The sequence below is a fragment of the Cupressus sempervirens genome, chromosome 3 (genome assembly GCF_028749045.1).
Source record: "Cupressus sempervirens isolate cs-2001-9-10 chromosome 3, ASM2874904v1, whole genome shotgun sequence".
Taxonomy (NCBI): domain Eukaryota; kingdom Viridiplantae; phylum Streptophyta; class Pinopsida; order Cupressales; family Cupressaceae; genus Cupressus; species Cupressus sempervirens.
Window position 1 is genome coordinate 729829830 of NC_143120.1, and position 15927 is coordinate 729845756.

The 15927-nt window shown below is 34.8% G+C and overlaps 1 pseudogene across 1 annotated transcript; it reads left to right on the forward strand.

Annotated features, from left to right (window-relative positions):
* Window positions 1–11953: 11953 nt before the first annotated feature.
* Window positions 11954–13659, forward strand: LOC149568845 (transcription factor MYB77 pseudogene; annotated as a pseudogene). Its single transcript, XR_016362658.1, has one exon. The product of XR_016362658.1 is annotated as a transcription factor MYB77 pseudogene (transcript).
* Window positions 13660–15927: the final 2268 nt, after the last annotated feature.

The following is a 15927-nucleotide window of genomic DNA, read 5'->3' on the forward strand; positions in this document are numbered from 1 at the left end:
ATTGCGCTCAATCACTCTTGCATTTCCTTTGTTTCTACGCGTATGCATCCATTGAGCCATTGGAGATCTGACACTATGTCCTAATGGCTAGCAGATCTCTTTATTAATTTATCCAAGTAGTTGCAGAAAGCCTTTTGCATAACAGTGACTCCTACTACTCCTTTCCCTTGTCCACTTATTTGGGATTCAGTGTGCAGGCCTTTCAACAATTTGTAATCCTTATCTGGCTCCTCTTTAACTTTTCTTTTTGTCTTCTGCAACCCTTCTTCTATTGAAGAGATCATGTTAGCTTTGAATTGCAAGATTTGTTGCCATTCAAACAAAGGGTCATCTCCTTTCTGTAGAATCTTGGTTTCAACTGCTTCTTTGTCCTTCATTTGGATTAATGCTTGTTAATGGGCATGCAAGGGCTAATCTTAAATGAAGTAGAGAAAAGTGTAGATGACAACCACCAGAGGATGGATGGATCAAAATAAATTTTGATGGGTTGCTCAAGGAAACCTAGAAAATGTTGGACATGGATGTATAGCACAAGACCACAAGGTTAATTCTTTAGCATTTGTTGCAAAACACTTAAGGGATGTCACAAATAATGTGGTTGAATGTGAAGCAACTAAGGAGGCTTTAGTTTTAGGAGTAAAACTGGGTATCTGTCAAGTGCATCTAGAAGGATATTCAGAGATAATCATCAATTGAATCAAGAAAGGGAAGATAGAGTCTTGGCATCTTGACAAACCCATTAGTTAGATAAAGTGAATGTTTACAAAATTTAAGGACTTCAGGATAACCCATGTCTACAGGTAGGCAAATAAGGTGGCAGATAAGTTATCCAACTTGGGTGCAGATGCTTCATTTGGGAACCAGAATGAAAATTTTGAATACTTTAGGCTTCTCAATCTAGAATAAGAACTAAAGGTGATGGAGTGACTTTTATGTGTGTTTAAACTTCCCCATTGCACACGTACCTCAACATCATGAATTTGAGATCACGGTGAGAAGGGCACTCATGAAGAAGCAATCCCTCACGCATGATAGAGGACATGATATTATTATAACATCAACTCTTGAAGTTTGGGATTCCAGATCCTTCGAGGGTAAGATTATAGAAGGGAGGGGACTATTTTAGTAGGGAAATTTACTTGGAAACTAGAGATGGAGGCCAATTTCACGTTGGAATTGGATAATCAGACCTAGTCTTATGAAGGGAAAATCACAGAGAGGTGATTGGAGAATATTTTTTTGTTTAATGACCAAGGATTTTTGAGTGGCATCCATGATATTTTTGGGTTGGAGTATCTGTATACTTACTAGAGGAGAAGGTCCAATATGGACATAATGTCTCTCTTTGTGGCTCTGGCTCTGTTAGTTGGCAAGACAAAGGAAGAAGTCTACAGGGTTGTGGTAGCTTGCATGGACCCACAATGGCTACTGGGGATAGATGTTGTTATTGAAAAATTCATATTGGGTGTTGGTATGGAAATGGGGTAGGAACTGTGGAGGATAATTGGATTGGGGATGGAGATTCCTTGGTTCAACCTCTGGTTATCTGGTATTTTGCATCTCCACAAGGGGTGCATTTGCCAAAACTTGCAGAAGGTTGGAGGAAGGTGGTAGCATTTTTGGAGGAATTGATCTAGATCATAGAGGATGAGAGGAGGAGTTTCATGAAGACAATGCCTTGGAAGAGCGTGAGGATGCCTAAGGAGCCACTAAGATATTAGATGGAAAGGGAAGGAAGGGGAGGTTCAGGGGAGATCTCGATGGTAGGAGCAGGAGCATGGATCAACGTGTCGTTGGCTCCAGAGACAAACACAATTTGTAAGGGAAAGCAATGATCAGTGGAAGATGATAGAGAAATTTCAAACTTCACAAGGAGGATGCAACACAATGGTTTAAGAATTTGCAAGTGGTTGGTGATTTGTTTAGGGTCTAGTTGTGTATGCTTGGTTATGTCCTCCATCGCATTGAAATACTACTTTGTCTTTGGTCTAATTTTTTGATGGGTGTTTATGCCCTTTGTAAATATTGACCTTAATGTCAATGGGGTGGGAAAGTTAGGAGGGCTTTTGTGAAAATGACCACTTTATAGTATGACAAATCTCTATGTGCATTATCTTTATATACTTAATACAAAAAACTTGTTGTCTATCAAAATAATAATAATAGACATATTTAATAATGAATATGATAATAAGTTTTTTTTATCAATCAATCCTTTTGACTAGAGTTATGAACCAATGAGTTTGCATTGGGGGACATACAAGTGCTCAACGTATTATCACCTAGATTTGTTTCATGTTAATACTACATTCTTCTTTGTGTCACTTTGGTTAACTAAGCACCTCCTTATCTCTCCTCCACTCATTAGCCTTCTATGACCCTTTTCTCTCCAGTGCTAAGATCAATGAATCTCCTTATATCACCCTTGTTCATCATCTATAACCCCTTATCTCTTCATTTAGTTCCCTTACGTCTCTTAAAGTACTTCCTCCACGATGACACAACATATCCCAACACTTTTTTGTGAATCACCATAGCAACATCTATGCCAATATCAATGTCATGCACCTAAGTAGGCTATTTGACCACTAGCAATTCTTGACCATCATTCTTGTTATTTTCAACTATGGGTGGGTAAAATCAAACCCTTGACTACCCCTTCAATAGGGCTTGTGACTTACTAAGCAATATGTTGTAGATTTTTTTATAATATTGTTTAACTACGTAATATGCTATAAATATTTTTAATTGAGGGAATTTAGATACAATGCATCTTTTGTTTACTTACTAAGAAAAATATTTTATGTTTTGATATTTAAATGTAAATGACCCAATGTTTAACTTTTCTCATTACTATTTGTCAAAATAATTACTATATTGTTACTACAGTTATTATTCAAAGAGCTTAAACTTATGGTTTGTCTTTTACAATGTCAAGATTTTAATAGTATTACTACAATTTACAATAATTTTAACTTCAATATAAATATATTGTGGTAGGAATATGATGCAAATGCATCCTCTTGTTAAAATTAAATTATGATGGAGCAAATGTGGAAAACATGGGTTGATTAGATGATGATTTGTAATTCATACTCTGCAATTAATGATTGAGATTTATTTATTTATTTTGGGAGGGAGGGGGGAACAAAATTTGTAAGTAGAATGTGAAGTATTATTAGTTCCTACCGACAGGCAGGAAACTGTAGCATCCAGGGTATGCTTAACTTGAACTTTTGTTCAGCCAATCAAGTTTTTGAATTTTCACATATTTCTATTTAAAGATAATGTTTATTTATTATTTTATTTTAAAAAATAATATTTGTTGGTAACTTTATTTGCTGGTAAAGTGAATAGTCAGTGTTCCATTTTTTTAAAACCTATCAGTTGATCAAACAATGAAATTTTTCATCATGCACACGTATGACACAGTAATAGATATTATTTTCAAATCTAAAAGAGTCAGAAGAGATTAAAAAAATATGTACAAAAAGTCTAAATATTTGGCATGTCTATTTTAACATTTAATGTAGCTTCAGAAGAAAGTTATTCACATTGAATGTGTTTCATCCATTGGAATTTAAATTGGAGAAAGTCTAAAATCTAGAACACCCATCTATTGTATATGGTAATGTATCTTTCTAGAATCTCTTCCAAATGAATTTGCAGAGCAAGCTATGTGAAGCTTTTAGTATTATGTTACCTCCATTTTTGTAACAAATATTAAGGTAAGAAATTGTCTCCGTTCAAGTTTTACTTTGTTCTTCTCTCATCTTCTCTTATTTTAATTTCTAATTTGTGCAAGCATTGTTTGTTCTGTTGTAAATAGTATTTTTCATTATTTGGTAATTTTTCTTTTGGACAATTTAGATGGTTCTCTGTAGCTTCCCATCTTAAATATTTAACATTCCAGAGCCAGGCTATGATTACGATATCCAAATTTTTTGAAGGAAGCCAAATAAAAACAAAAAGACATTATTATCATTTAGCAGCAACTTGTTTTTATTTTAAAATATTTGTTATGTGCTACTTTGTCAAATGAGAATCAAATATTCTTGTACACAATGTGCTTATCTACCCTACATTCAAACATATCTAATTTTTGTCTTGAACACCAAACCTAGCAATGGAGCCATCGGTAATGTATTTGACCACATTTCTATATTACTTTTTGAGTTGTATTGGTGGATTTCTTCCTAGAGGCTTCTTGTTGATAGCTTTGAATATTCTTGTAGGTGTACAATGAGAGTGATATTCATTGAGGCACCTTGTAGAGTTGAGACTTTTAAATTTCCAGGTTTTTTCTTCTTTTTAGATGTTATATAAATTAGATCGCATTTACAAAGTTTCAGAAGATTAGGAAAACTCTATTGTAAGCATATTTATTTGGATTTCGATTTGTTTTTGATAAAAAAATGAAATGGATTGATCTTGGGGTTGAATGGTGGGCAAAAGGTTGTTTCCCTCTATGGATTTGTAAACGGAGTGGTCAACAAATGAGGTTTAGGTAGGTGGTCAAATCCAGAAACAAAAATCAAACACTCCATTACAGGTCATTAAATATTGAAACAAACACATTGTCTCCAAAAGACCAAAATTGGGTAAATCAAAGCTTGTTGTTGGTAAAAAAAAAGAACTTATTTTTGAAAATTGAAATTTATAACATTTAAAATATGTTCATCGTATCCTTAAAAGATGAAATTTTTTAAGACGAGTTCTATTTAAAACGTATACACTTATTTTTCAAAAACTAATTAAATATATTTTGAATTGCATATATCTATTTTTGAATTTATTGAAATTTATCTTGAAAAATCTATAATTGTACATCAAGAATTGACTTTCAAATTTATAATTTAGATCAAACATTTTTTTTTCTCTTTAATTAATTATTATCAGTCATATTTTTAACATTTGTAAATTAATATTTTAAACATTTGTAAATTACTCAATCAATCTATCGAAGTTAATATCAAATCATGATTAGTAGTCATTAATGTTAATTTGCTATTTTTGTCCTTGCCTCCATCTTTTGGTAGTTCTGCCAAAATTTGGTTGACCAAGACTCGCCAAATGTCCCTAAGTTTTTGTTACTCTACATCTCCGTTAGCTATGAATAGAGGGAGAATCTCTAGCCTGACATTATGGTCGGGATCACTATTTGCACAACACTCATTCTAGAGGTGTTTCAACTTGTTTTTACTCTTCTAAATTTAATAGAGTTTGTTTAATTTCTATGTTTGTGGTTTTATAATTACATGTGCAAATATAATTTTTACCAAAACTTTTGGACTAGGACAATGAAAAGTCACATCGAAACAATTTTTACTATTTTTTTTATGAACATTAATTTTTTCTTCACCATTATCTTTTTACAAATGTTTGGTTAATAATAATATTATTATATTACTATTATTTCTCTCCATATTACTATTGGTAGGAACTGGACACTATGCGTCCTTGTTTATAAAGTTATGAGTTGTGAATAAGTATTGTAGAAAATGTAAGAAAAGTAAAGATCTTTTCAATACATCACAAATATAGATTTATTATGACATGACAAGGTTCTATGTCACAATCATTTATTGTAAATTATATAATTCATATTTTTCATGGCACGATCTTCTTAATTTGTACCATCAATGTATGCATTTCATCTATGATGATCTTATGACCATAAATTTGTTGAAAATTGTATGGTCATAATTTGTTTTATAATAGTCATTTTAATTTGTCCCTACATCTAGTGCTCCTTACTAAGGGAACACATATAAACATGTTTATGAAGTGTGAAGTTAACGTGTAATATATAACTCATTTTAAATCATATTTTCTTTGTTGGTTACAAATAATGTCTAATGAGGTTTCACACATACATGCAACTTCAAATTATAGCTAGTGAATTTCCACATATACATACAACTTCAATGCAAAAATTATCCATCTATTTAAAACTTGATTCATAACTCAACGCTATCTTCTTCATCTATTATTTTTTCAAAATGCTAGATAAACTTTTTAACATGACCACATTTATTATAAATCGTATAATAAAAAAAAGTTTGATGGCGCACGTGTAGGTACACACACACACCTTTTGAATTTATAATAAATTACAAGTTTATGTAATTGAAAGTTTATATAATAATAATCCAAATATATCTTGTGAATTATGACATATACATACGATTTCAAATTACGTATAGTGAGTTTTTCCGCATATATACAACTTCAATGTAAAAATTATCAATCCATTTAAAACTTATTTGATAACTTAACGTCATCTTCTTCACCTATCATTCTTTCAAAACTCTTGACTAAACTTTTAAATATAATTGATGATGTTGGCACGATACATCATCTATACTGTATGAAACACTTTTGACCTAAACTATGAACTCATGAGATAACGCATGAAGAACCTTATCCCCAATAATCAAATTAAAAACTCGAAATCATGAATATGTTAAATCCATTGAAAATTTGAATCTTAATGATCACATGAACAATACCACCACTTAAATATACTTATAATGAACCCCTCTTCTTCATCTATTATAAGATAATCTTTAAGTCAATTCTTTCATTCCAAATCGAAAATGAATATAAGAATTTTATTTTGTAAAACACAAATTATATTCTTACAATTCACCTCAACATGAAAAACGTGTAGATGGGTTACTTGAGAATTCTTCCTGTTTCCCACGCTTCCAAATTGATTGCAACTGCCCAAAAACAAAACGACGAAGCAATAGCGTAGATGAGCTCCAACCACGTTGGAAAGGTTTGGAGCCGTGGATGTGGTCCAGGTTTTCCACGCATTGTAGAAAATATGATGGCGTTTAGTGGAATGTCCCCCCACACGGAAAACATGTGGAAAAGTAGCCCAACAAATCTCTTTCACTGACGAGGATGATAAGGATTGTGGCCTCTGTCCTTTATTATATAATAAAAAAAAATATTCGTATCAGATCCGAACATATCCCTAACTCTTGAAAAGTCCATGCCCATCACCCCCATGAGGTACTCCTAGTACAACACGTAAGGAGGTAAGTTTCAAGGCAACCCCCGTCAATTATTATTTTTATTTCCATGAAGTGATTGATTTTCCAAGTTATAGATGATCATAAAAAGTGGTTGTTTGGTATGTTATTTATTTAGCTGTGAAAATTGGGGGTCATAGTAGTCAGATGTTTTGTTCAAATAATGTAGGAGAATGATTTATTGGGAGAAGGAATAAGGGTGCTTTACAAGGAGATTTTTCTTATTGGGAAAGTTTGAGGGTTGAATTTAAGGTGTTATGTTTTCATGGGGACTATTTATCATTGTGCCTATCATTTCATTCATTTTCAAAAGTGGAAAATAGTTAGTTGGTTGGTAAAATTTGACAATTTGTGGTGTCATGTTCTTATGGATGACTATTTATCATTTTGTACATGTTCAAGAGTGGTGAAGAGCCGTCTTCTTTTAAAATGATAAGAAAATGGGTATAATGCAGAGATTTGAATAGTAAGTACACGAATACATAGAAAAGTCGTATATAATCATTTGTTTCAATGTTTTGAATTTACTTTTTTTTTTTAATGGTAGAATTTTTTGAATTTTATTTTGAGCAATAATTACATTAATATTTCATAACCTAAAGATAAGGTACAAAAAGAATGAGTATTTGGTCAACGATTTTTCAATGATATAAAAACTAATACCAACCACGAACTTTCTGTGAAGTGAAAGAATATGCCTTATTGAAAAAAGAGGTCATTAGAAATAAGTACAATTATGTAAGTGGCTCTACCAAATGATATCAAAGGTAACAATCTTTACATTCTTGTGAGAGACTACTTGTAATACATTGTAAGTTTTTTACCATGAGTTTGTATTTTTATTTATTGGTAAAATGTCAAGATTGAATTTAAAGCATCACGTCCGTATGAAGGACCATTGATCATTTTACCTACCATTTCATTCATATCCTAAAGTGGCAAAAGTATTTGTTTTATTCTAAATGATAAGAAACTAGTTCTCATAAATTGTCTTTAATAGTAAGTATACCAATACTCCAAAACTCCATTCACATAGAGAGTAGAATATAACTATCTTGTTTGAATGATTATAATTTATCTTTGATGTTAAAATCATTTGAATGTAGTATTTTTTTATGCAAAAAGAATGAATACCCCATTCAACAAAATTTCCATGACAAAAACTTGATAACAAAGAACAATTTTTGCCATGATAATTAAACTAATAATATCCACACAATTTCTACAAAGATAAAGAATCTAACTTGTTGAAAATGAGGTAACTAGAGTTAAAGACAAGTACATAAGCGACTTTATCATTTAAAACCAAAGACAAAATCTTCATGTACAATTATAGACAAGACATTACTTTAAGTTTTTTTAAAGGGAGCTTCTTTGCAAGAGAGTACTTTTAGATTTAACTTTGATAATTGTTTAACGTCAACATTTAAATTACACATTATTCCATTAACCCAATAAAATGTTGCTGTTGAACTCGCTTTTTCTGAATGAAATTAATTTATCATATAATTTAGAAATTTCATATTATTTAATTTATTAATGACATCAAACTTTCACAATATCTCATGTTGTTCATAGTAATTTTTGAATTCAATTGTGTTGAAGCTTTTGCATCAATATTTTGGATCACTCTCTAATCCATTATTATGATAGTAGAGAGATAGAAGAGGGAAATAATTTCTTGTATACCAAGACTAGTTAAAAAACGTACCAAGACTAGTTAAAAAACATCGACAACAAACTATTTTTTTCTTCTAACTCTTCACTAACCCTCGATGAACCACAAAATATAAAATGAAACATCGATGCAAAAGTTGAACTAGAGAATCGATCAAATTCTTTTTATATCAGTAATACAAATTTTTATTTATGTAATATTGAAACAAACTACTTTTCTCTTCTAACCCTTCACTAACCCTTGTTGAACCACAAAATATAAAATGAAACATCGATGCAAAAATTGAACTAGAGATTCGATCAAATTCTTTTTATACCAGTAATACAATTTTTTATTAATGTTATATAGAAACAAACTATTTTTCTCTTCTAACTCTTCACTAACCCTCGTAGAACTACAAAATATAATATGAAACATCAATGCAAAAGTTGAACTAGAGAATCAGTCAGATTCTTTTTATATCATCAATACAATTTTTTATTATTGTAATATCGAAACAAACTATTTTTCTCTTCTAACTCTTCACTTACCCTCGATGAACCACAAAATATAATATAAAACATCGAACCAGATAATCAATAAAATTCTTTTGATATCTGTAGAACCAGAAAAACGGGTTAAAATGCATAACATACTATGAGAAAATCACAAAACTCAATAATCATACGTTAGCACCCACTAGTCTACCATGAAAGCCAAACTAATTAAGAAAGCAATAGAAACCCCCTTTTTCGTTTGTAGCTCCCATGTTCTTCTTTCTTCTCCAAATGATTGTAGCTCCAAAGTTGCCTATAGTGCACACAAGGTTGAAGCCAAAGCCTATGATGTGGATAATGCCATGAGAATACTTGAAGTGTGATTTCATGTGTGAGAGAGAGAATGCAACATGCAAAGAAGTAGAGACTCAAAGATTCAACAATTTGGATTTTCAAAACTTAAGCATCCGGATCCGAAATGAGAGGAAGGGTGTCCATTTTATAATTTTCATGTAGGGTGAGGGCATTGGATTTGTCACCCATAGATATGCAATGTGGCAAGAGATTCCTATGATGCATATGACAGAATATGCCAATTGTGAGATTCTATGACACATGCAAGTCAAACTTGGCTAAATGTGGAAGAGAATCTATGACGCGTCATAAGACACCTCAACCCACTTAAAGCCAAGAATCTATGACAAAGAAGCCAAATAGAGACATGCGTAAGAGGTAATAATATTTGATTATGACAAATCTCAGCCAAGTGTCAAAGAAGAATCCACGAGGTGTCATATCCAAGTGTCATGATGATGGAATATTTTATGGAATATTTGAATTAAAAATCCTCTTATTCCACAAAATAAGAATTAGTAGAAAATGGAATTAATGATGGAAAATGGAACTTAGGAAATTAAGAATTTCCATGGTTTGCAGATGATAAACCAATTAATTAATAAAATTAATTAATTGAGGATGATAATTAGGAAGAATCATTAGTGAGAATAATAGAATTAAATTATGGGTTATTTAATCCTATAGAGAAAATTAGTAGATAATTGGCCAAATTGATTAAATGAATGCGACCGTATCCTTTGATGAAAATGTGACGATGATGGATATCGAATAAGATGATGACTAGTAGATCAAAGCCATGGTCAAATTGATTGATTGAAGTTGATAACATGCCAATGACACATGACATGAATTGGTTGATATGTAACATTTAACTGACATTGTAAATGTTACATGATTGAAACTGATTGATGAGGTTTGATCATAATAACACCGACGAACATTGTCAATGTTATTAAAATGGTTGATGATGTCGTGATTTGACATTGAAAGCCTCAACAATGTCAAAGATTGAATGACATGAATGATAGTTTGACCTAGCACTGAGAGCCATGACAGTACTAATGTCAGATTGATAAGATTGATAGGTTTCCAAGGCACTGAAAGCCACAACAATGCCTAGGAGCGGATAAATGATGATTGATTCGAGATGTTTGATATGTTTCGGGTTGATTAGGACTGATTTCAAGTGATTTTGAGTTGATTTGGGGTGATTCCGAGTTGATTTGATATGATTTCGAGTTGCTATGAAATTGATATGAAAGGGGATACAAATGACAAAATATGGTCAATCTGACCAAAAGATCGAAGTTAGTAGAATGAGAAAATGAGACAAATTAGTATGAAGAAGTGATGAGGTCGTAGATGTGAACCATTTTTGAGCGTCTACAATATCAATAACATAACTTTGTATTAATGTAATATAGAATATACATCATTACATAGCTTTGCCACGGTTCCTATTGACAAATTCTTCCTTCCATTGCAATATTCTTAAAATTGTATCTCTTACATATAATTTAGTAAGCTTTACAATCTATCATGTAGGCTACAGTATTGTAATATCTACCTCCAAAGAACCATGACGAGTACCAAAATTGGGCAACATCCATAGCATAACGATTTGATCCAAGATGTTGGTATGAAAGTTTCGAAACAACTGAATCAAATCTTTTCAATAAATTAATATTATATTTAATTAAAAAATATTAATATGAAGAGGTTAACAAACATTTGAATCGAGAAACGAATCTAGAATATCACGTCACTCGTGTTTCTCGATTCGAATGCGCAAGTCTGTTCCACTGCTGTTTAATTAAATATTTTAATCTATTTTCACCATCGGTAACGCAAACTTTTCAAATAATGATTTTAAAATCCGCATATTAGGTTTCTCGAAATCCTCAAACGCGTTTGGTGTCGCCGCCTGGCAAACCGAGCACAAAAACGGGGCACAGCGGCAGGGGAATCGGACGGTCTCAACGGACCCCTCGATCGGTCTGACCCTCCGATTGCCGCAGAGCCGCGCGCGACCTAACACCGTACGATCCAACGGCTAGAAAGATGGCGAAGGTGGCGATGGACAGGCTGGCGGGGCGCAACGGCCTGTCGCGGTCGGGGTAATCGGTGAAACTGGATTCGTGGGTTTAAAAATCATCTGCTGACGTGGAAAGTATGGACAGTGAGGTCAACGTCGGCGAGCGGGGTTATATTGGCATCCAGGCTGGAAGGGTACGGCCCTTGAATGCGAGGCTGACACGTGTACTGCGCACCAGCTGTTCGAGGGCCGACTCCTGCCACTATCCATTGCACCTGCCACCTGTCGGGCCGGTGGACGGAGACGGGCCCAGCCGGTAGCCCGGTGGCGGAGACCAAGTAAACAACAATAAGGTGAAGAAGACACACCACCAGCTCCCCGCAACAAAGATTGTAAGAGCGCCTGCCGGGCTGCTGCCCAAAGCAAAGGCAGTCGAAAACAGAAATAGGAGTACACAGGAGTAGAAATAGAATTGCGAAGGGGATGTCTGGAGTTCGAATCCCGGGCGGGAACGGGGGTTTTTGAAAGAGGATCGATGGCTTAAAGGACTGGAATTAGGGTTTTTTGAGGTCATATAATGGCGGACAAAGTAGCTGTCGATCGTATTAAGGGCCCCTGGAGCCCCGAAGAGGACGCTCTGTTGCAGTGCCTGGTGCAGAAATACGGGGCCAGGAACTGGTCGCTTATTAGCAAAGGTATCAATGGAAGGTCCGGCAAATCGTGCCGCTTGCGCTGGTGCAACCAGCTGAGCCCTCAGGTCGAGCACAGGCCTTTCAGTCCCGCCGAAGATGCCGCCATTGTTGAGGCTCATGCCAAGCACGGCAACAAATGGGCCACGATCGCGCGCTATTTGCAGGGCCGCACCGACAACGCCATTAAGAACCACTGGAACTCCACCCTGCGCAGGCGGTGCCAGGATTCGAACCCCGGACCTGGCGGTGCTCATAATGAGGACAACAACAACAGCAGCAGCAGCCTGAAGCGAAGCAGCTGCAGCAACGACGACGGGAGCAGCACGCTTCAGGATGAGAATTGCGGGCGGGAGGAGGCTGAGTCGAAGAGGCTCAAAAGCCATGGAAATGAGGGCTTCGAAGAGCCGAAGCAGGCCGCGCAGGTTGTTTATAAGCCCGTTCCTGTGCAGTCCTATGGTTTTCTGAGGGCGCCGCCGCAGGAGCCGACGGCTTCGAGCTCCGCGAGCGTCGATCCGCCGACCTCGCTCTGCTTGTCGTTGCCGGGACTCGAACCCCCGACCACTCCGTCGTCAAAGCCCGTCGAAGCACACACCAGAAAAGATTCTTCTTCTTCACCTCCTCCGTTACCGTCACCTACCCCTGTAAGTCCCGTTACCGTTCCCGTTTCCGTTCCCGTTCCCGTTCAGGTACAGATTCCTGTACCTGGGACTGCATTCGGGTACGTGCGTGCTGACGAGGCGATGTCGTGGATGAGCGCCGTCGTCCGAGCCACCGTGGCGCACACGCTGGCTCCCATCCTGAATTCTCCCTCGCCACGTGGTGGAGCCTCCGATCGCGGACCGCCTGTGACGGGTGATATTCTGGCGGTGATGCGGGAGATGATTGCAAAGGAAGTGCAGAAATACATGTCGGGAAATAACGGCCACTCCCCGCCGGCGGTTTCTCCTCCGCAGGCTCCGTTACCGGCGGCAACGTATTCGTATTCGTATTCGATCCCCGCTGGATATACCTCGCCCCTGGCTCCCCATCCCCTGGGGGCTCTTCGGCCTTCTAATGTTGTTGCTCATCTTAACAAACAGGTGTCCGATTTGGGGCGGTGAGGAGAAGATCAGGAGCTCGAGTCTTGGCCCTGGCGGTCGATAATAAATACCGGGCTTTGGGATGGAGATGAGAAACGGGTATTTATGCTGCTAAGCAGCAATCAATGGTTTCTTTGTCTCGGGGGGCGGGCGATCAAGAGTCGCTCTGAAAAGTTCAGAGGCCCAGCTGAAGAAGAAGTTATATGTATATGTAATTATGAATGTATGTGGACTAATCAATGAACAACTGTAAGAAAAGAGGCGAACTTGAGAATATTGTAAAGTTTTCTTCTTCTGTATTTTTTGATTGCTCTTTTTCCTTGATTTTCCCTACCGTTTTCTTTTGTGCTCAGAGTTATAAATTTAGGCAAGTTTAGGATTTAATTTGGTTTGGCAGCTTTGATGGGTGGACCTTGGGAAGCTATGAACAATTAGAGTGAGAAATAACCCTCATAGATTACTGAGGGACATGATGATTAATATTCCCCATGTGATGTTTGATCTTTGGGATTGGGAAAGACAAAACAAACCTCAAGGGAAAACAATCAATTAGGGTTCTTTCTCCGGGATTTTTCCTTTTACAGTCTCCCCTAATGATAAGTGGGAGTTTTAGCCAATTTTAGAGTAAATTTTTTTTTAAAAATTTAATAGCTTTTGAGCAATTGATATTGGCACAATCTTTAGGAAAAACAATTTGATTTCGAACTGCCATAAGCTCTCCTGTTATTTGGTCTATGAAAGGAAATAGTTGGGAGGAAACCACCATGGTATTGTAATTTTTCCCATTTTACGACAGCTGTTTTCACCCTTTAGCGGGTCGTTTAACATGGCTATGCACGAGTCCTGAAATGTATCTCATGCCCTTTCTCATGTTACCAAAATTTCTTATATATTTCCAACTTAAAATATGGACTTCCAAAGTTTCAACAACTTTCATTTACCCATCAATAATCTTTCAAACAATTCCCAAAAACTTTCACTTTCCTTTACCCGTCAATTTATGTTTTCAAGCCCAGGAAGGATGATGTTAATGAAGTTAAAATGGCTTTCGCGAGCCAGACATGGGTGTCGATACACTGAACATTCAAACGATCATCCCAATATTGTCCATGTTCGAAAGAATTTATTGCATGTAATCATCGATTCCTCCAGAAGTAGCAGTACTGTTCTGTAGGAAGGGAATTGGCTACCAAAGGAGGATGGGGAGTTCTGAATCGTTATTGATTAGGATAACCAATTTAACTGGAAAATGGTATTACATTAAATCTCTCACGAATTATATAATGTTTGTCTATGAACAAGAGTTCTGGTTGAGCAGGAGTTCTGTCTTATACAAGGGGTGAAAAATAGCTGACAAAGGTGCAATGTTTTGTTCGGAGCACCGTTTGAACAATTATAGGAGGGAGTGTTGTACTCACATTATTTAAGTCAAAATTTATCTCTTCTCATTTTGCAAAATGCATGTCACATTGACTATTTAGAAGAATTGGTTGTCACTTTGACGTAGAAAATGTTGGTGAGCCACAATTCTAAGATTCTTGAAGGTTCATTGTCAATCACAACTCTAATTATTCACCACTTGAACTTCACCATCAAGTGGTAGATGATACTTAAAGACCTTAACTTTTGTCTACTAAACCAAAACTAAGGACATCCATCCTTAAAAACTGTATAAATTATAGCAGCTAACCAATACTTGCACAATACATGTTTTATATAAATTCATTTATACGAACATATACTACTATCAAATGGAAATATTTGAGCAAATAAAAAGGCATATGATCGGTGGATTTCATCTTCTTAACATTATGTGGGCCTACACAAAATTCATTAGACCAAACAAAGAAGAAACAATAAGTAGTTTAACCTTGAAGCAAACTTTCATCTATTCCAAAACTTAAAATTATTATTATCACTGATAATATAATACAAGAATAAAAATGACATGACATTTTGAATATTTTTGCATTATAGACTATATAGTAATATAGTTATATAAATATAATGGTTTATAAATCTATTGTTAACTATAATAACGTGCCATAGTAAAAATAAATTAAATATATTAGAATTGAAGCATAACTAGTTTGTTAATTTCCCTTTGGACTAAAAATTCAAACAATATTTTTAAAAATATATATTTTAAATACAAAATAATAGAAATAACTAATTTTATGTATAATATATAGTTAATGAATATAGCAATACAAAATAATAATATAAATAATATATTTAAATCAATTAAATTTATTTAAATATTTTTATAAGTTTTAAAATCTTATTCAAATAGAACTACATTGTTAAATTATTATTTTTATTTTTTAATATGAAATAGTGAAAAAATAATTAGTTTTATATTTAAAAATACTTAAATGATAATCGTCACATATAACACATTGACAAAGTGAAAGGTAGTTGGTAGATTTTTTTTTGGTTAGAATGTCTTTATCAATCTGATCTTCAATTAATTCTTACTTATCTATATTGTTTATTTTGTTATTTATAGGTTTGATTTTTTTTTTAAAATATGAGAAAACTATCTACGACCTATTTTGGCAAGATCT